The sequence below is a fragment of the Giraffa tippelskirchi genome, chromosome 3 (assembly GCF_054371585.1).
Source record: "Giraffa tippelskirchi isolate mGirTip1 chromosome 3, T2T-mGirTip1v1.2.pri, whole genome shotgun sequence".
NCBI classification, from domain to species: Eukaryota; Metazoa; Chordata; class Mammalia; order Artiodactyla; family Giraffidae; genus Giraffa; species Giraffa tippelskirchi.
In genome coordinates this window covers 177,176,727-177,196,516 of record NC_137277.1, presented here as the reverse complement: position 1 = coordinate 177,196,516, position 19,790 = coordinate 177,176,727, and the positions used below count along the sequence as shown (strand labels likewise).

At 44.6% G+C, this 19,790-nt stretch overlaps 1 protein-coding gene across 5 annotated transcripts in view; it reads right to left on the bottom strand.

Moving 5' to 3' along the window:
• The window catches only part of PHC2 (polyhomeotic homolog 2), a 110,421-nt gene extending 99,161 nt beyond the window's left edge, over window positions 1–11,260 (bottom strand). For 3 of the 5 annotated variants that reach the window (XM_081585714.1, XM_081585715.1, XM_081585717.1), the window contains exon 1: window positions 10,309–10,681. The gene's annotated coding sequence lies outside the window, so the exon portion shown is untranslated. Of the gene's footprint in view, window positions 1–10,308; window positions 10,682–11,137 lie in introns of those variants that run through there. The other 2 variants (XM_081585716.1, XM_081585718.1) reach the window with 1 other exon arrangement.
• Window positions 11,261–19,790: the final 8,530 nt, after the last annotated feature.

The window sequence follows — 19,790 nt, the reverse complement described above, 5'->3', positions numbered from 1 at the left end:
CAGCACGAAGTCCAAATTCCTCAGCCTGAAAACCAGCCTTCTGTGTTTGATGCTGGCCTACTTTTCAGCTTTGTTTCTGTCCCTGCCCAATATATGTCATGCTCCCATCATGTGGGACTACTGGAACCCCCACATGTACTATAGTCTTACATGCACACCCCACCTTTGCACATGCCACTCTCCTCTCTGAGGGGCTCTCTCTGCCTGAGGCACTCCTCATTTCAAATGTCCCTTCCTCCAGATGGTGACACTTCTAAGCAGCACTAAGTGATCCCTTCTCTAAGCTTTCAAAAAGTCAAAGTGAAAGTCGCCCAGTCATGTCTGACTCTTTGCAACCTGGCGGACTATACAGTCGATGGAATTTTCTCCAGGCCAGAATACTGGAGTGGATTGCCATTCCCTTCTTCAGGGGATTTTCCCAACCCAGGGATTGAACCCAGGTCTCCCGCATTGCGGGCGGATTCTTTACCAGCTGAGCCACAAGGGAAGCCCAAGAATACTGGAGTGGGTAGCCTATCCCTTCTCCAGGGGATCTTCCCGACCTAGGAATTGAACCAGGGTCTCCTGTGCTGCAGGTGGATTCTTTACCAACTGAGCTATCAGGGATACCTTGTCTATACTTCTGTTAGAGCCCTAAGTACAATACCATAATTGATGTTTCCATGTCTCTCTTCCTTCATAAACTTCTAGACTGCCAGGACTGGGTTTGAGTCATCTTTGCATCCCTAGCTACTAGTATGGGGGTATGGAAGCTTCAAAAATGTTTTTTGAAAAAAAAAAAAGAAAGAAAAGAACAGATTTTAAAAGCCAAAAGTAGAAATAAAGCTTAAATACTTTGGTGAACAAGACACAGCAGTACTACTAAGAGACACTTGAAAGTGAAAGTCACTCTGTTGTGTCCAACTCTTTGTGACCCCATGGACTATACAGTCCGTGGAATTCTCCAGGCCAGCATATTGGAGTGGGTAGCCATTCCCTTCTCCAGGGGATCTTCCCAACCCAGAGATCAAACCCAGGTCTTCTGAACCGCAGGAGGATTCTTTACCAGCTGAGCCACCAGGGAAGCCCCAGAGACACTTAGGGATGCACAAGTCCCTCCCTATAATTAGAAGGTTGTGCCATGGATGGCAGTTACCTTGCTCCCCGCCAATTGTCTCTTGTTACTGATCAGAGACAGCGTTTGCGACTGGATATACTGGAGGCCTGGCCCAGTATCGTACTTCTTATCTTACATTTTCCCCAACCATTTCTCACACTCATTTTGCCTTTGAGAAAGCAATTTCATTTTCATACACCTTAGTGTCACCATTTCAAAATGTTCCAAAAGCCAAGTTCCTCTGTCATGCTCTCATTTTCTTTGTCTCTTACTGAATAGAAAGGGAAATTTCAGTACTAACTAAGGATGGAAATATTCTGAGCCCAAACTTAATGTACAACTTTAGGGAAGTTATCATACCCTTCTACATTGCAACAGTCTCCTCCTTAAAATGCAATTGACCCTATATCCAGGAGGTCACAGGAAATAGTAAAGGTGCTCCTGTGCACCTTACAGGTATTAACCCATTTAATTCTACAATCCTTTGAGGCAGGTACTATTATTATCCCCATTATGCACAAGAAGATAGAGCACAGAGAAGGTAAAGACTTGAAGAGGGCTGTGAAAGGTGGCGCTAGTGGTAAAGAACCCGCCGGCCAGTGCAGGAGACATAAGAGACACGGGTTTGATCCCTGGGTTGGGAAGATCCCCTGGAGAAGGGCATGGCAACCCACTCCAGTATTCTTGCCTGGAGAATTCCATAGACAGAGGAACCTGGCGGGCTGCGGTCCGTGGGGTCACAAAGAGTCAGACACGATCGAGTGACTAACACTTTCACTTTTCAGAGGATACAATTGCATTTATGCTTTTTCTACAAAAACATAATTTTACTTTTTTAAAAAAAGCATTAAATATGTAAGTCCATATCACCCTCCCCTCAAAAGATTAATTTAGACAAAATTTAAGGAACATCCACTCTGTGCAGTAGAATATCGTCAAATTACTATCAATCTCTTATAAGCATATTTCCTGCTGAATAAATATCTGTGAATAAATGAAAACTATTTCACAAATGGAATCAGAGAAGCTCTGCATTTCCAGATGTTTCTTCAGAAGGAATGGGTGCCTTATAATAGTCATCTTCCCCCTGGAGAAAATATTCACTCCCACTTCAAGACGGACAACTCAACTCCTCAAGTCTTTAGAAAAGCCTACAGCCATGTTTCTCTGTATCCACGGTTTCTACATTGGTTTCTTCCCTCATCAGAAAGAGAACACAGGAAGATCAGGTTACATTGGTGTCTTGGGCCTGTATAAATTCCTGGGAGGTTCTCTCTTCTGTTAGGAAAAGTTTCCCTGGCAACCATATTTACACACTCAATTCCTCCCCTCCTCTGATTCACTGGTTGGTATAAAAATTAATTTGCATTGAATCACTGAAGCTTACAAGTTAATCAGTTTAACAGACTCACAAAAAGTTAGAATTTGGTTTCTAGCCAGAGCTCACTTCTTTCAGGGACTGTCCCCTTTCTTTCGAAATCTGAATTGTAATTCTGTTCAGTTCGAATATTTTAAAACACATCAAATATGTATGCTGAATATTTCTGGCTATAGGCAAAGAAAAGAAAATTCTCCTAATGGCATCTGGTCAATATTATTAGTTAAGGAAGATCAAGAGAGGAGGATGTACTTTACTTCTGAGTTAAGCAAGATCAGCTATGATAAAGAGCTAGAAGAGACGAGTCAAGGACCAAGACAAAAACATCTGGGCCCTGTGAAATGATGAACTCAGGCCTAAGATTCTGGGTGATCAGAGCTTAGGACCTGGGTAAAGGAATGTGATATGAATATTAAGAATGAAGTGTTCCTAATTCATTCACCAAGTATTTATTAAACATCCAACAGTGCTTGGTGCTGGGAATGTAGCAGTGGATAAGCCGGACCCAGGTCCTGCTTTCATAAAGTTTATAGTCACATATTTCAATAGTGAACCAGCATTGGCTTTGTTATTGAACCAAGTATCTTTGGGCTAGGGGCTCATTATATGATTTCCTACAAGGGCCAGAATTAGTTTCAGGGTGGAGCAGGAACTTCCAGACAGAAATAAGCTCAAAAAGTCCTCTTTGGAGAAGATGAGTTGACAAGTCAAATCTTTGACATATACAATGATTTCTTTATATTTTCAACAACAATGACACATGAGCTTCTAGACAGAGAGATGAAGAAGAATGTATTTATCATAGAGCACAAAGTTAGGTACTTTGTAGTATACATACTAGAGTAAAAAGTACATAAAAATTAAAATAAATAAATAAAAAGCATAAAAGGTATCAGCCATACTTAAGTATATTCAGCAACCATTTATTGAGCATCCTCTATGTTCAGGAAAGAGTTTTAGGAACTGAAGCTATAGGTATGAAAAAGACAGAGTGCCTAGCAATTATAACAATGTTGTAAGTGCTATAATAAGATATTACAAACAGGTCTAGGTTTCTCTGACAAACTTAGACAGCATATTAAAAAGCAGAGACATTACTTTGCCAACAAAGGTCCGTATAGTCAAAGCTATGGTTCTTCCAGTAGCCATGTGTAGATGTGGGAGTTAGACCATAAAGAAGGCTGAGCGCCGAAGAATTGATGCTTTTGAACTGTGGTGTCGGAGAAGACTCTGAGAGTCCTTTGGACTACAAGGAGATCAAACTAGTAAATCCTATGAGAAATCAACCTTGAATATTCATTGGAAGGACTGATGCTAAAGCTGAAGCTCCAATACTTTGGCCACCTGATGGGAAGAGCCAACTCATTAGAAAAGATCCTGATGCTGGGAAAGATTGAAGGCAGGAGAAGGGGATGACAGAGGACAGAATGACTGGATGGCAACACCAACTTAATGGACATGAGTTTGAGCAAGCTCCGGGAGACGGGAAGGACAGGGAAGCCTGGTGCGCTGTATGCCCTGGGGTCTCAAACAGTCAGACATGACTGAGCGACTGAACAACAACAGCACAAAGGAAGATCGGAGAGGAAGGATACAACTCATTCAAAGCAAATTGGGAAATGCTTCTGAGATGTAATACTTTGATCTTAAAAGACAGAAAAGGTTGTTGTTTTAAGCTGATAAATTTGGGAATAATTGTTTAAAGCAATAGATAATTACTACAGTGCCTTATGGAGACTCTGCGAGCAGCACAAGTAGGAGACCATGGAGAACACCCGGCCATCTAGACTCTCCTGACGTACACTGTAGGCCATACTCTAAATCTCTTCATGTTTTTAATCTCACAGATTCTTAGGCTCACCTGACCCATGATGGGAGTGGAGTGAAAGTAATTAGCTTGTTCTGGGATGGGAATGACGTTGGTAATAGAGAAAGCGACACAACTGCAAAATCCTGCCTGAGATCCTTCACAAAGGAATCTATGTTGGCTGGTGCTAGGACTTGGTCAAGCGATTAGCTAGTATCAAGTGGTGTCAGGATTTGGTCAGTACCCGGTCAAATGATTACTCAGAGACACTGGTAGTGGGAGGAGCCTGAGAATGAGTAAATGTTGTTTTTTAGAGAGCAATAACCATGAAAGCCAGAAAAACTTAACTTGTTCTCAGTTCCAAGTAGTGGTTATAAAGCCTAAGATGAGAGACAATACCAAAACTTAAGTGTTTCTGGTTTTCAAGATCCATACAAGTAGACGAAGGAGTAGAGTGGGCAAAAAAAGGCAAGAAAGAGATAGGAACATTCATGATAAATGTGGGGAACAGGGCCACATGTTTCAAACCCGCTGGGTAGTCCCCAGTGGCACCAGTCTGGTTAAGAAATTATCAGATCAGGGCAAATACCTGTTCAACCCCAATTTCTGTTTCAGTGGGTTATGAAATGGTCTTCCCAGCTTCCTAGAAGTTGGGAACATCTGACTATACAAGAAATAGAAATTAACTATTTCTTACTTAAATTGGGAGTAACAGCAATTGGGAGGATCAGGACAGTTACTTGATCCAATCATACTCTAATGATATGATGAATGAGGTTTCAGAAGCCATTCTGAGTAAATAATTCCTTGCCTCCTTTTTCTTTTCATACTGGATATCTCTTAATACTTGAATTTCAAAATACCCCCCTTTTGCCCTTTATATCAGGAGTCAAATTGAAAAGACAGGAAAATGTGATGGTGTACCATGATATACCAAGGACTTCAGGTTATGCAACCAAAAGGAATTATCAGCAGAAAATGCTTTCCTAGCTTTAGCAGGGAGTGACTTTCATACCAGTGCAAAATAAAAGGGCAGGTCTCCTTGTTTAAAAATTATCAAGAATTTCAAGAGAGCAACAACAGAGCATTCAACTGAGTGTGGGGTTTGTATAAATTCAGGGCCCCAGGAGGCTGCACAGGTCACACATCCGTAAAGCTAGCTTGGCCTTCAGGGATGGTATAATATGATCCTTTCATAGGGCTTGAGAGTCAAAGCTGGGTCCACATCTCATCTTTGCCCCTCATTAATTACACGATCATATTCAATTCACTTGGCCTCTCCAGGCTTCTAGTAGGTTGTATGGTTGCAGTCCAGTACTGTGAGGATTAAATGGGATAATGAATAGAATGACTCATTGAAAAGACCCTAATGCTGGGAAGGATTGGGGGCAGGAGGAGAAGGGGACGAGAGAGGATGAGATGGTTGGATGGCATCACTGACTTGATGGACATGGGTTTGGGTAAACTCTGGGAGTTGGTGATGGACAGGGAGGCCTGGTGTGCTGTGATTCATGGGGTTGCAAAGAGTTGGACATGACTGAGCGACTGAACTGAACTGAACTGAATAGAATGTATACAAGGTGCTTAACACAGGTAAGCACTCAATAAATGGTAGCTATCTTATTATTATTCAATGAAATGTACAGGTAATTCTCAAAGCAGTAAGTTTAAGAAATGAATTGCTGAACTGCTGTTAAGGATATGAAAGAACGAAAATGATATTTCAGGACAACTAAAATAATGAAGTAGACAGGGAAAAGCAAATCTTTTGTTTGACTCTTTTGCCTTCTCTAATCTCTTCCCTATTTCTCTTTTTCCTTTTACTGCCAAACATGCAAAAGGTAATATACATGATGTTTCCATTTCTTACCCATATCTCACGCCCTCTCCTCTTTAATCTGGTATTTAATAACTTATGGCTATCCTCCACAGAATTGAGACTATTTTTAAAAAGTTACTAATGACTCCTGTTTACTAAATAGAAGGGACACTTCCTGCTTTTTATGTAAAATTTCATACTGCTGATCAATCCCTTCAGCTTGAAACCCTCTCTTTGCTTCACTTCTGCAATACTATACCCTCAAGGCCAACAGCATGTCTGATAGGTATCTATCAGGTACCTAAATAAATGGCCATGAAGAGAATGCATTTGTGGGGTGAATAAATTAGATGATTCTCTTGTTTCTGTGATATTTCTTATTTTCCACCATACTGACCCCATTTCTTCTTCTGACCTCCTTGAATGCGGGCAATCTCCATGCTTAAACCTTGGTCCTCTACACCTCTATTTCTATGCTGTTACACCACTAAGAATCAAGCAGGAGCTACAGGAATCACATGCCTTTAATTATCACCTACATGTAAGACTCCCTGACTTCTCTCTTTTGAACACTAGTGCCTCCCCCACCAGTTTCCAAATAATTAGGGGATGCACCCACTTATAAATTCCAGTATCACCTCAAGATAACTAGCATTTAGGTTTTCCTCTTCTCCTCCAAACTAACTTTTCTTTCCATCTGTCTTATTTCTGTTGATCTTGTCACTCATGTTCAAGGCTACATTTGATTCTTCCTTACTTCTTGTTCCCCATGTCTATCAGTCAGAGTACTGTTCATGCTTCCTTTATAACAGTGGTCTCCAACCTTTTTGGCACTAGGGACCAATTTCATGAAAGATAATTTTTCCATGGACCAGGGCTGGTGAGGGGATCCTTTCAGGATGATTCTTACAAGGAACACTCAACCTTGATCCCTTACATGCCAAGTTCACAGATGGGTTCAAGCTTCTATGAGAATCTAATGCCACTACTGATCTGACAGGAGGCAGTGTTCAGGTGGTAATGTCAGTGATGGAGAGTGGCTGTAAATATAGATGAAGCTTCTTTCCCTTACTTGCTGCTCACGCCTGTTGTGCGGCCGACCTAATAGACCACAGCCCAGGGATTGGGGACCCCTGCTTTATAACATTTATTGAACCTACCTCTTTCTATTTTCACTGCCATCATCCTAATTTAATTCCTTATCCCCTCACACCTAAATGATTTAAATAACCAGCTAATTGGTTGTACAGTTCTTTCTACCCCTTCTAAAGTTTATTCTATACACTGTTGAGAATCTTCTTAACATACTACTTTTACAACCTCCATTTCCTTAACCAAACATCTTCAGACTTTCCATCATACAGGATAAAGCCCTAACTCCTTAGTTTGGCATTCAATGCCTGTTAAAATCCAGCTTCAGATAGAAAACAACAAAGTACTGTAAAGTAATTATCCTTCAATTTAAAAAATAAATAAATTAAAAAAATTCTGGCTTCAATCAACACTTACAATCTTACAACTTCTATAGTTATATATTCTGATCTTGCCACATGGGTCAGTTTCATCAACTGACCCCTGAAAATTTTCCTCCGTGCTCCAGTCTTGTGTTTTATGAACATATTTTCTTCTGTCTAGAAATCCCTCCCACTTTCCTTCTCTGTATATAACAAAATCCACCATATCTCTGAAAAAAAGCCTTCCTTGATAATCATAGTCCACAATGATCTCTTTTTGCAATTCTGATAATATCATACGTTTAGTACTTTGAAAATTTATGGAAATATGCTTCATATTGAATTCTCACAAGTATATAAAGTAGGTGGCATTATTACACACAAAGAAACAAGGTCAAATAACATGCCCAAGCCACACAGCAAGTAACTTCTAGAACTGGGATCCAAATCCTTGTTTAGCTGAGAATAACCCCTGGACTACACCACCTCTCTCATTTTCCTGTCTCCTCCAAAGCTCAAATACAGCACAGTATTTACACACAAGCAGGTGCTCAGTAAACATGCTGATTGAGAAGATTGCTTAAGTAGCACCTGTGATTCTCAGCACTTACAGAATTGTCAATCTCAGCAGAGCAAATTAAGCATATCAACCCAGTGTCATGTTCTTTATGAGGCTTGATCTGTAATTGAGTTCAAGAGGGGGATTTGCCAAAAATTCAGCATGTTCCAGAGAAGGCAATGGCAACCCACTCCAGTACTCTTGCCTGGAAAATCCCATGGACAGAGGAGCCTGGTAGGCTGCAGTCCATGGGGTTGCGAAGAGTCGGACACGACTGAGTGACTTCACTTTCACTTTTCAATTTCATGCATTGGAGAAGGAAATGGCAACCCACTCCAGTGTTCTTGCCTGGAGAGTCCCAGGGACAGCAGAGCCTGGTGGGCTACCGTCTATGGAGTTGCAGAGTCAGACACGACTGAAGTGACTTAGCAGCAGCAGCACCATGTTCCATTCTAAAAATAAATTTTGGTTTCAGCAAAGCTAAAAGGCCTTTCTCTGAGTCAAACATTAGGTAGGTTTTGGGGATGAGGTCTACTTGGCCACCTCTGAGCACACCCTTGCTCTGTTTCCAAATGAGCAGGAAGTAAAAACAGGCTGGCTAAGTGGATGGCTTATGAGAGAAAAATGGACTATTTACAGTTCTAGAAGCAGAGGCTAAGGCAGCAGAACAGGATTTTCTCTGCTCTGGTAGCTAAGACCTCAGTAAAAGAAGCCTAATCAAAGTGAATCATGAGTGGAAACTGGATCAAAGAAGATAACAGTAAGGTAATACTAAAGAGAAGTAAGAACAGACAGAAGGAAGTACTGGAAATATTCTATTGAAGAGATGATGGTGTCCTTTTCCTCAGCTGCTTGAAGCTGTCAGATCCAACTCTGTTCTCCAGGGCTGGACCACTAACAGCAGGCTCTATCATCTCTGCGTGATTTATGGTCTCAGTCCCAAACTGTTTGTCTTGAGCCACATCACAGTCCAGATCCTTCCAGCTTCTCACCTGATTACTCACTTCCCAAGGTCTCACAAATCTGACCTCACAGACTGGATGTTCAGCATGGCTTCCTTGGGTATGACCCATATTGCTCCCTTACTGTATAGTTTAGACTTGCCCTCCTGGGATGGTGCCTCTAGCATCACATCTATGCCCAGTGTTCCAGTCCTCTACCCTGGAGCTATAGCAAATGACTTCTTTCCCACCTTCATATGGTTGGACACTTCTTGGAAAGATATGAGTGATAAAGACCAAGAGTGAAGCTCAAAAAAAATGATGAGGGAAAAATGTGGGGGAGAAGATCAACAAAATGGAATCTATCACTGGAAACTGTGTTATTAGAAATTCTAGGTTACTTTGTCAAGAAAGGAAAAAGGCTATGGCTGCATTAAAGCCGTTGTTTAGAGATACCATACTCCTAAAGCATCTATATTCACAGTTTCCTTTGCTTTGGCTGCTGTTTCTGTTCTTCCCAATCTTCCCTGCAAGGCAAACTCCTATTCATCCTTCAAGACCTTACTTAAACATGTTCTTTTCTGGGAAGCCTTCCTAGATCCTCTCACACAGCTATCTGTTCCCTCCTCTGTGCTTCTTTATGGACACATCTATTATGCTGTTACCACTTTAACTGGCAATTTTATTTCTGTCTCTCCTACTACTTCTCTGAGGACAAGGATTAATTATCTTATTCATCTTTGCATCCCCAAGACATAGCAGAGTGCCTGGCAAACAGCAAGAGTTTGTTGTTGTGTGATAAAAGCCATCAAGAGCAACGTGCAAGTGAAATTTGCACTTCACTTGCAAAAATCAAATTGGTCCCTGGTACTTTTCATGTGTAACTGCACTTTCCCTTGATTCAGAAGAAAGGACTTTAGACTCATGAAAGAAATTCTATTGATATCACTGGCACATTAGTCAGTTTTTCATCTGCACTGGTGAGAGAAATAGCCATCTCCCCGTCCCCCGCCCCCCCCCCAACTTCCAAGAAGCTCCCAGGGCAAGCTTGGTATTAGTGGCACATGGCCCATCCTACCATTTCTATTGCAGTGAAAGCTAAATTACACTGTAAGCCTAAAGCTGCCACCATTCTTAGTCAATTGGTGGTGGTGGGTAATTAAAAAAACACACTTCTGTAGCAGACCTAATAGGAGAGTGAGGGAGGAATATAAATTTAATCCTGGCCTAATAATAAATTTGTTAGAAACTCACGCAAACAGCCGGTTCCTCTGGACATGACAGACCCGATCCAGGTGTCCAGCAGTGACCTTTTCCCATGAGTGTCAGATCATCACCCAGCACAGAAAACCAGGGGCCAGTGCCTTTCTTGGGCATCCCTCCTTCTGAAACCTGGCAAATCTTGGGGGCCTGCTTTTCCTTTAGGGGATTGTCAGCTCCTCCCAGCACCGACAATCCCCAGGTCCCTTGACTGGTGCCCCCCAAGCACCGCTCTTGCCTTCGTCCCCCTGGGGCCCCAGCTTGACTCCGGGTCAAAAGTGCCGGCGGCTGGGCTGTCAGGACGCGGCTGGGAGGGGGCGCCGAGGTCAGGCCCGACCCCCAGGTCTCCTCGCACTCCGCGGGACGCGCGGAGGAGACGCAGGCCGCGCAAGGCCACGGGCTACTCAGGCGCGGGCCTCTGGGCGGTGGCGGTGGGGGGGACTCGGCCCCTCCACCCAGAGAAACCGCGCGAGTGCGGGTACTGCAGCCGGTTCCCCGCAGCCCCCCGCGAGTCCCGGCCCCAGAGCTGCCCCGCAGTCCTCGCCCGGCTGCGTCCCGACCCCCAGGGCGCGCAGCGGCCGGTCGATCCGCTCGCCCGGGCTGCTCGGCCCCCACGCGGGCCCCACGGCGCAGATCCCGGGTCAGGCCGCCGCCGCCTGCCTGCCGGTGCCCACGGCAATGCCCCGCCCAGCGCGGCCCGGCCCGGCCCGGCCTTGACAGCTGGGTGCCCAAAGGGTTAAGCCGGCAGCACGGCTGCCCGAGTGCCCCGCGCGCTGCCAGTTCGCCGCGAGCCGGCCCCAGCGCGCACGCGCCCGCCCGTTACCTGCGGTCGCGTTCGCGCTCCTCCTCCACCTGGCTGCTCTCTCCCGGGGGCCGCCCCTCAGCCCGCCCCCTCGGCTCGGCGCCGCGCACCCTGCTGGCTACTCGGCCAAGGCCTGGGGAGGAGGGGCGTGGGGTGATTACCATATATTAGCATACCAGCGTGCGTCACGTGGCCTCTCCGGCCAATTGGCACTGTGGAGAGGCGGGGATTGGGTTGAACACGCCTAGGTGCTGCTCCGGGCCTGAACCGGTGGCCATGGCAACGTCTGGGAGGGAAGGGGGGTAGGGGGGAGGCACAGAGCATCTTCCCTACCTGAGCTGGTGTGAAGGCATCCCCACACTTCTCACCCTTTGGAAGGAGAGGGACTGAATTTGGCTCCTTTGGCTCCTCTCAGAAGGATTCAGATTCCGCAGACATTTATCGTGCGTTTACCATGGGTCTGACACTTTTCTGCAGAATATGATTCCCTGGATAACCCTGTGATGTCTGTAACCCCACTGGTAGAAGGAAATGAGGAGGCTCAGAGAGGGTAGGTCACTCATCCAAAGTCACAGAGGCACACCGAATGACAAAACTAGAGATCGGAGCCCATTTATGACTTAAGAGCCCCCGAGTTATTTTCTCCAGTAGGGGTCTCCCAGCACCTCCTCACAATTCCAGGTATACCAAGCAGCTGGCACAATCCTCATAGAAACTCTGTACAGGGCTTTAGTGTTTCCTTACAATGACCTTTGAGATTAGTAGGCAGAACAATGATGCCCAAATTGCAGATGAGGAGAAATGAAGCTCTGAGAGGTGACGGTGATCTGTCTTTGGTCAAACAGCTCTTAAGAACTAGTGCTTAATCACTATGATTTATATTCAAGCTTGCTACTTTATAAACTTTTTAATTCAAACATGATGGCATTGTTATGACCATTTTACATATTAAGAAACTGAGCCTTTGGGAAGTTAAGTAAATTGCCCAAGGTTACACAGCTGCTAACTGCTGCTGCTGCTAAGTCGCTTCAGTCGTGTCCGACTCTGTGCGACCCCATAGACGGCAGCCCACCAGGCTCCGCCGTCCCTGGGATTCTCCAGGCAGGTTACACAGCTAGGAAGTAACAGATAAGGGTTCAAATCCAGGTTTATCTGTCTCCAAAGCTAGTCTCCTAGAGTCTCATTGGGACTAGGCTCATTTAATTTAGATTCAGACTTCAGAACTTCTTCTCAAACAGAACTTTCTCTCCTATCCTCTTAAGATGTGACCATGTTCTCTATTAATCTTGCAAAATATTACATGACAGGTGATACGTGTTAAGGTCACAGAGGCTAAATATTAAAGGAAAACAGAGTCACCCCTGCAGGTGGGTTAAGGACACTCTATAATTCTCAGCTCTTCAGTTTTACCCCTGGGGAATTTGATAGTTTGGTGAAGGCAGAATAGCTTAAAAGAATAGGTGCCTACATTTAGGCTTTCCTCTACTTCTTCCTTTAGCTCAGCTCAGTGGATCTCTAACTAATTATTGGACAAAATAGTAATACCTCAAACCAAATATACTAAACTTTATAGGCATTTTAAGAGATTAGCAAATGTAATTTTGCCTGTAAGTACATTTAGCCTTATTGGGCTGACTTAAAACCCAATTTCCTCCTAAGCTGTGATGTTTGGTGTTCAAGAGCCCAAACTTGGAGGCAGACCTAATTGGGTTAAAATTCTAATTTGCCTACTCACTAACTGTGTGACCTAGGGAAAGTTACTTAACCGCTCTGCCTCAATGTCCTCATTTGTAAAATAGGATAGGAATGGTGTGAGAATCAAATGAATTAATGAACAAAAAGTATTTAGCACAAGCTATGGCTTAGAAGTAAAACCTCCATAATTGTTAGCTGTTATTGACACAGGAGCTTTCGCAGGAACAGACAACCCACATGTACAGAATCTCTCAAGGTTTCCTAGCTGGCTTTGGAATTCTGGAGCTGTCTCTCATCCCTTGTGGCATATTAAACGGCCTGTTGTGCTGGTGAAGGTTTGTTATCTCTCCAAATGACATCCTCTCTTCTTAGGATCATAAATAATTCCTGGACTCAAAGGAGCTGGTTTCTCCTGTACATCTCCTAGCACCAAATTACCGGAGTGGCTCCTTGCAGAAAGGGATCTTGACACGCAGTGGAGCCATAAGTCAGGCTTCTTGAAACACTTTTATGAGCGCCTTAATGAGGGAGATGAGCTGTCATCAGGAACTCTTCCCGACCTTCCTGGCCACAGGAAATGAGTTCTTTGTGCTCAAAGGGTTTCCAAAGCTGAGGCGTAAAGAGTTTTCAGGAAGTGGGGCAGTGATGAGAAGCTGTTGACTCAGAGAATCCCAGGGCTAAACAGCCCCCATCCCGCCATTCACCTTATAGGGTCAAATTACTCAGGGCTTATTGCAGCAATAGCACCAAAGGGTGGCTTGCAGGGGTGGATGCTAATCCTTTCCCCTTCCCCCCATGCACACACTTCAATGGCCACTCTGCCACCATCCTGAAAGATGGGGCGGTATAGACAGTATTTAAGAGCATTGTCTCTGCAGCTGAAGAAACAAGTATGAACCCTGCTTCCATTATTCTCTGTGTCCTTGGGAAACTTGCTTAACCTCTCTGTGTCTCAATTTCCACATCTGCAAAATGGGAAAAATACAGTGCTCACCTTACAGGCTCTTGTGAAGATAAATGAGTTACTAACATAAGGTGCTTAGAACACCCAATAGGAAGCCCTAGAGATATGTTTGCTAATTCGACAAAATAAACATGGAGTCCAATACAAACAGTGTACTTTCTGTAGAGGCGACTGCAGCCCTAAGCAAAATGCTTTGGACCCTTCCTAACTATATGCTGCTCCTTTCCCCTCTGACTTGCAATAAGAAGATGTGCTTCGGGGTTCTACTTTGAATGTGGACTCTGCCACATTCTGTTCTGTGAAATTGGTCAAGTTATTTTACATCCTCAAACCAGGGTTACATTATTTGTAGAATGAGACTTACTTCCTCCTGGAGTTGTTCTGAGCATTCAGTCAGATAGTTTCTGGTAGGAGGTGATGAGGGCCTCCTACTCTCAGGACAGAGATCCTTCTTGATCATAATCACATTTCTCTTTTACTGAGATATTTCTAGTGATGTCTTTACTTTCCAATAATGAAAAGAACTAATATTTAGTGAGCACTTACACTGGCCCTGTGCTATATATCATATATACTTAGAGTAGAATGAACACCTGGAGTCCAAGATGTGAACTTGCCCCAAAACACAGTGGAAGTCAGTGGTGGAACCAGGATTCAAGCCTGGACTGTCTAATACCCAAGTCCATGCTAATGACCCTCCATGCCACAGGCTTTCCACTCCAGCTCAGCTCTTGGAACTCAGTTCTCTTTCTTTAGCATTCCTCTCCCATCCATACACACACTCTCCCTGGTGGCTAGCAGTGCCCAGCACAGTAAGTGTTCCATGTGTGTTTACTGAATGGGTGCAAGTAAATGACTGTGACATCCTCTTATAGTGATGAAAGCCTCCTTTTTTTCTTGGACTGTCCCCATTGGGGAAGAGAAGCAGCTGGCAACCCTCCTCCCCACCTCCTTGCATCCTCTTTCTGCTAAATAATCATGTGGAAGGCCTTCCTCCCTCTCCCTGGGGGAATCAGGCTGCTGCTGTAGCTTTTTTTTTTCCCCAGAGATCTACGAGAGACACAATGATGACTCATCTTCAAAGAACATTTGGAGAGATGTCAGGGCCGCTGGTGCTTCTAAGGGCTCTGTTAACATCCATCAGTGGGATGATTTCCAAATAATGGCCTTGGATAAGTATATTAGTTTACTAGGGCTGCTGTAACAAAATACCACAAGCCAAGTGACTTAAAACAACATAAAAATTTACTCTCACAATTCAGGAGACCAGAAGTCCAAAATTAAAGTGCCAGCAGAATTGGTTCTTTCCTGTGGGCGAAGAGGGAAAATCTAATCAGCGCCTCTCTGGTAGCTTTTGGAGGTTGCCAGCAATCCTTGGCTTATGCGTGTATCACTCCAATCTCTGCCTTGAGAATACTAGTCCTGTTGGAGTAGGACCCACTCTAATCCAGTAAAGTGAAAGTGAAAGTCGCTCAGCCGTGTCCACTATACAATCTATGGAATTCTCCAGGCCAGAATACTGGAGAGGGTAGGCCTTTCCCTTCTCCATGGGATCTTCCCAACCCAGGGATCAAACCCAGGTCTCTCTCATTGCAGGCGGTTTCTTTACCAGCTGAGCCACAATGAAGCTCTAAGACCTCATCTTAACTTGATTGTATCTACAAAGACACTAGGTTTTTAAAAGGTGTTTGTGTTCCAAGGCTCATTACTGGCTCCTCCAAGCTTCCATAGGCTGGTCCAGTATTTGAGGGACTTTGGAACTTCAGACAAATCTAGAACCATCCCCTCTCTGACAGTGCAATCCTGCAGCTTTTCTTCTCTTTGGTCACGTTCATTGACTAATCTTGGAAGCATCACTTCTCTGAATCCTGCAGCAGATGAGCATGAGGGAACTCCTTGGGGGCATACACAGTGTCTTGTTCATCTTTTTTGCCCCCAGTGTTAACATAGAAACCATCATAAAACTGTCTCTCAATAACCATTTGTTTAATCAATGAAAGAACGTTTGCTCCAGTTAGTACCAAGGGCCATTTACTTCTCACTGTTTCTGCATCTCACTTTCATTGACAGTTGCCGAGTTGGTTTAAAATACCTGAATTCCACTCTGAAAGACACAGTTCTTTTGACGTGAATATTCCATTTGTCACTCTATTATTAGAAGAGATGGTATCTTGTTCCTATTATTGGTGGCTGATACAAATATTGTCCTGCCTCAAGCTGTCATCATGTGAGATCGCAGCCTGGAGCAGTGAGGCTGAAAACTGGGGCAGGCTGGGGTCAGAGATGGGGTCAACCCAGCAGGAGTTGTCAGATGAGAGCAGGGGTGAGAAGGAGGTCAGATGGGAGATCAAAGTCCAGGAACTAGGCAGGTACACAGTCAATCCTGGCTCTCCCAAGGACGGTGGCCTGTGACTGGAGCCCCTTTGGAAAATGTCTCATAGGCAGGTCCCCCTGAGCTGGCCGCCTGCTCAAAGGTCCCCGGAGGGTTCTTTGTAATTGATCTGGGTCTGGGTTCCCTCCTCACAAAGGGGATACAATCAATCAACATTATTTGGCAAGCCTCATGTTCATATGATCAGATAAACTTTAAAAGCCTGGAAACAGTCTTGTTTGTTTTAGTCACATGGCCCCAGGCCTGCTGTTAATTTTTAAATCTATGATTTTAGGTCTAATGCTGGTTATGCATCAGAATCAGCTGGGAACCCTGGCTCAAATACAGATCCCCAGGTCCTACCCCCAAAGATTCTGATTCTCTGAGTGGGCTACTGACACCTAGAGGACTGTGTGGTGCAATGGTTGAGGGTGGAGGCTCTGGAGCCAGACTGCTTAGATTTGCAATGGTTTTGCCATTAACATGGTGAACCTGGGTGAACTTCACCTTTGTGAGCTTCAGTATCTTATCTATGAAAGAGAATAGGATAAAAGAATAGAATAAAAGAGAACAATAATATTCAGTCAATTGATAGTATATGAGGATTAATGATTTAACACCTGCAAAGTCTTAGAATACTAAGTGCTCAATAAATGTTACTTATGATTATCTTTCTTTGTACCAAGCTCTATAAGTGCTTTAGAATCACAATCCCTCTCTCCCTCCCTCCCTTCCTTCTTTCCTTCCTTTCTTTTTTCTTCCTTCCCTCTCTCTCTTCCCTAAACAATTACCAACGACTCTTCCCTACTAGGGCTTCCCAGGTGGAGCTAGTGGTAAAGAACCCACTTGCCAGTGCAGGAGATGTAAGAGATGTGGGTTCCATGCTTGGGTCAGTAAGATCTCCTGGAAGAGGGATGGCAACCCACTCCAGTATTCTTGCCTGGAGAATCTCATGGACAGAGGAGCCTGGTGGGCTACAGTCCATAGGGTTGCAAACAGTCAGACATGACTGAAGTGACTTAACATAAAAAACCCTCCCTACCAGGACCCAAGCTAGACACATACAATCCTCTTCAGTTTACAGTCTAGCCTGGAAGCCGGGATTGGCAAACACTGTTGTACTCACTAACTTCAGCTCTCTGAACGCTTACTGGAGTCTGAGGCTGTGGGCTTCACTTCTGGTGTCCCTCCAACAAGGCTCCCCGCCCCCAGAGAAATGACCTTCATTTCATACCCCCAAAATGGAGCAAAATGGAAGAACACAGAGTCATTTGAACCTGGAATGCCATTTTCTAGCTGATTGACATGGATAAATCATATTTACAGGGTACTTTCTATCTACTGCCTGCCCAGTATCCCCCGTCTAGGAACACCCCACCCCTTCTGTGTGCACAGAACCAGGGAGAACAGCCAAACATACCTGTGAGTCCACCTCTCACCCAAGCCACTGATGACTGGTCAAGGGCAGGCGCCTAACTCAAGCCAACCAATCACATCCCATTTCCAGAACCCTGGAATGGCGCTGAAGCCCTGCTGCCTTGCCTGATTCTGAATACTGCTACTGCTAAGTCACTTCAGTCATGTCCGACTCTGTGCGACCCCATAGACGGCAGCCCACCAGGCTCCGCCGTCCCTGGGATTCTCCAGGCAAGAATACTGGAGTGGGTTGCCATTTCCTTCTCCAGTGCATGAAAGGGAAAAGTGAAAGTGAAGTCGCTCAGTCGTGTCCGACTCTTCACGACCCCATGGACTGCAGCCTACCAGGCTCCTCCGTCCATGGGATTTTCCAGCCAAGAGTACTGGAGTGGGATGCCATTGCCTTCTCCTGATTCTGAATAGAGGTGCTATAATCGAAGGAGATGTTGACAATGGGCATTTTCCACGAGGCATACCAAGAAATAAGGCCAGTCAGCCTGACGTTGGAAAGAAAAGCAAAGCCAGTGCTTGGGTTGCAGTTTCTGATGGTCTCCCTTTCTCAGTCCCCAGCTTTGGATTCTGCAACAAGACTTCTATCCTTATAGTAAAGTCCTCTTTCTGTTGACATCAGATGTAAGGCATCTCTTGTTTTCATCAGGAAGGCTGGCTTTACCCCCAGCAGCTGGTTCTGTCATGCTCAAGAAGTCCGCTTCCAAAGGGCTGCTCAAAAGAGAAGCAAATTCAAAGGTCTTGGTGTGGATAAGACCAAAGACCTGAAGAGCTCTGGAGCCTCTGCCCCTACTTTGAATGAGCTTTTGGGTCAAAGCACTTTACAAGCAGAGAGAGGAGGAAAGGGCCTAGGGTCTTGAACACTTCAGGGGGTGCTGGTCAGGCTTTTCATGGAGGGACTGCAATTTCTAACTTTCTTTAGTTAAGAAAGAAACTCCTGGAGAGTCTCAGTCTCTCCTGCCACCTGGTTGTGTTCTGTTTTTTCATATTTGCAATTTCTCCAACACAGGCACCCTTTCCAAATGGAGCTGGATTCCCCCCACACTTGGCATGGTTGTTAGGATTTCTCTGTCTCTCTGGAGTGGGGAGCAAGAAGGTGAAAGCAACCATTTCTGTCCTAGTATTTCCTAAGCTGTTGCTGTTTTCTTTGTCTCAGGCCTCCCTCTCCCAGCATGTCATGGAGCTGATTGATGTTACCTCTCCCAGCACCCCTTTTGATCAGCTGGCTGTCAGTTCTTCCATTTCACAGACAGGGGTAACATTTAGCTAGTTTGCACCAGTGTAGTCTCAAATGCTTGCTAACTTGGTGAAATGTTTGTATTGATTGCTGCTGCAAATCCCCTAAGTGCCCCTCCAGCTTCCCATCACCCCCACTGTCTCCCCTGGGATCCCCTAGACCTCTGCACCTTCTGGCAACTGAAAGGTTAATACTCAGCATAGCAGGGACCTCTGGCATACTCACTGCTCTAGAACTTGGCTTGAACACTTGGGATGCTTTCTTTTCTGTTTCAAAATACATCTATATTTTATTTTTTTTAAAAAAACATTTTATTGAAGTAAAATTTTGATTTTATTGAAGTATAGTTGTGCTAATTTCTGTGGTACGGCAAAGTGATTCAGACATATATATATACACACACACACACACACACACACATATATATATGCACATTAAAAGTTAAAGTGTTAGTCACTCAGTCATGTCCACGTGAAACTATCACAATATTGTTAATCAGTTATATCTTACTACAAAACAAAAAGTTTTTTAAAAATAAGTAAAAATAAAAACACGCCCACAATTTTTGGGCTCTCCTCCCAACCAAACATGCAATCTCATTTCTCCCCCTTTGCACTTGGGCAGAACTTAGTGTCTAGCTGCTAACAAGTAGAGTGCAGAGCAAGTCATCTGACTCCCAAGGCCAAGTTAGCAAAGCTTCCGCCTGGGTCTTCCTCTGAGGACACTCAACCTTGGAACCCAGTTGTCATTTGTTTAGTTGCTAAGTTGTGTCCGACTCTTTTGCAACCCCATGGACTAGAGCCAGCCAGGCTTCTCTTTCCATGAAATGCTCCAGGCAAGAATACTGGAGTGGGTTGTCATGCCCTTCTCCAGGGGATCTCCTAACCCAGGGATGGAACCCAGGTATCCTGCTTTGCAGGCAGATTCTTTACCAACTGAGCCAGGGAAGCCCATATATGTGTGTATATATACACACACACAT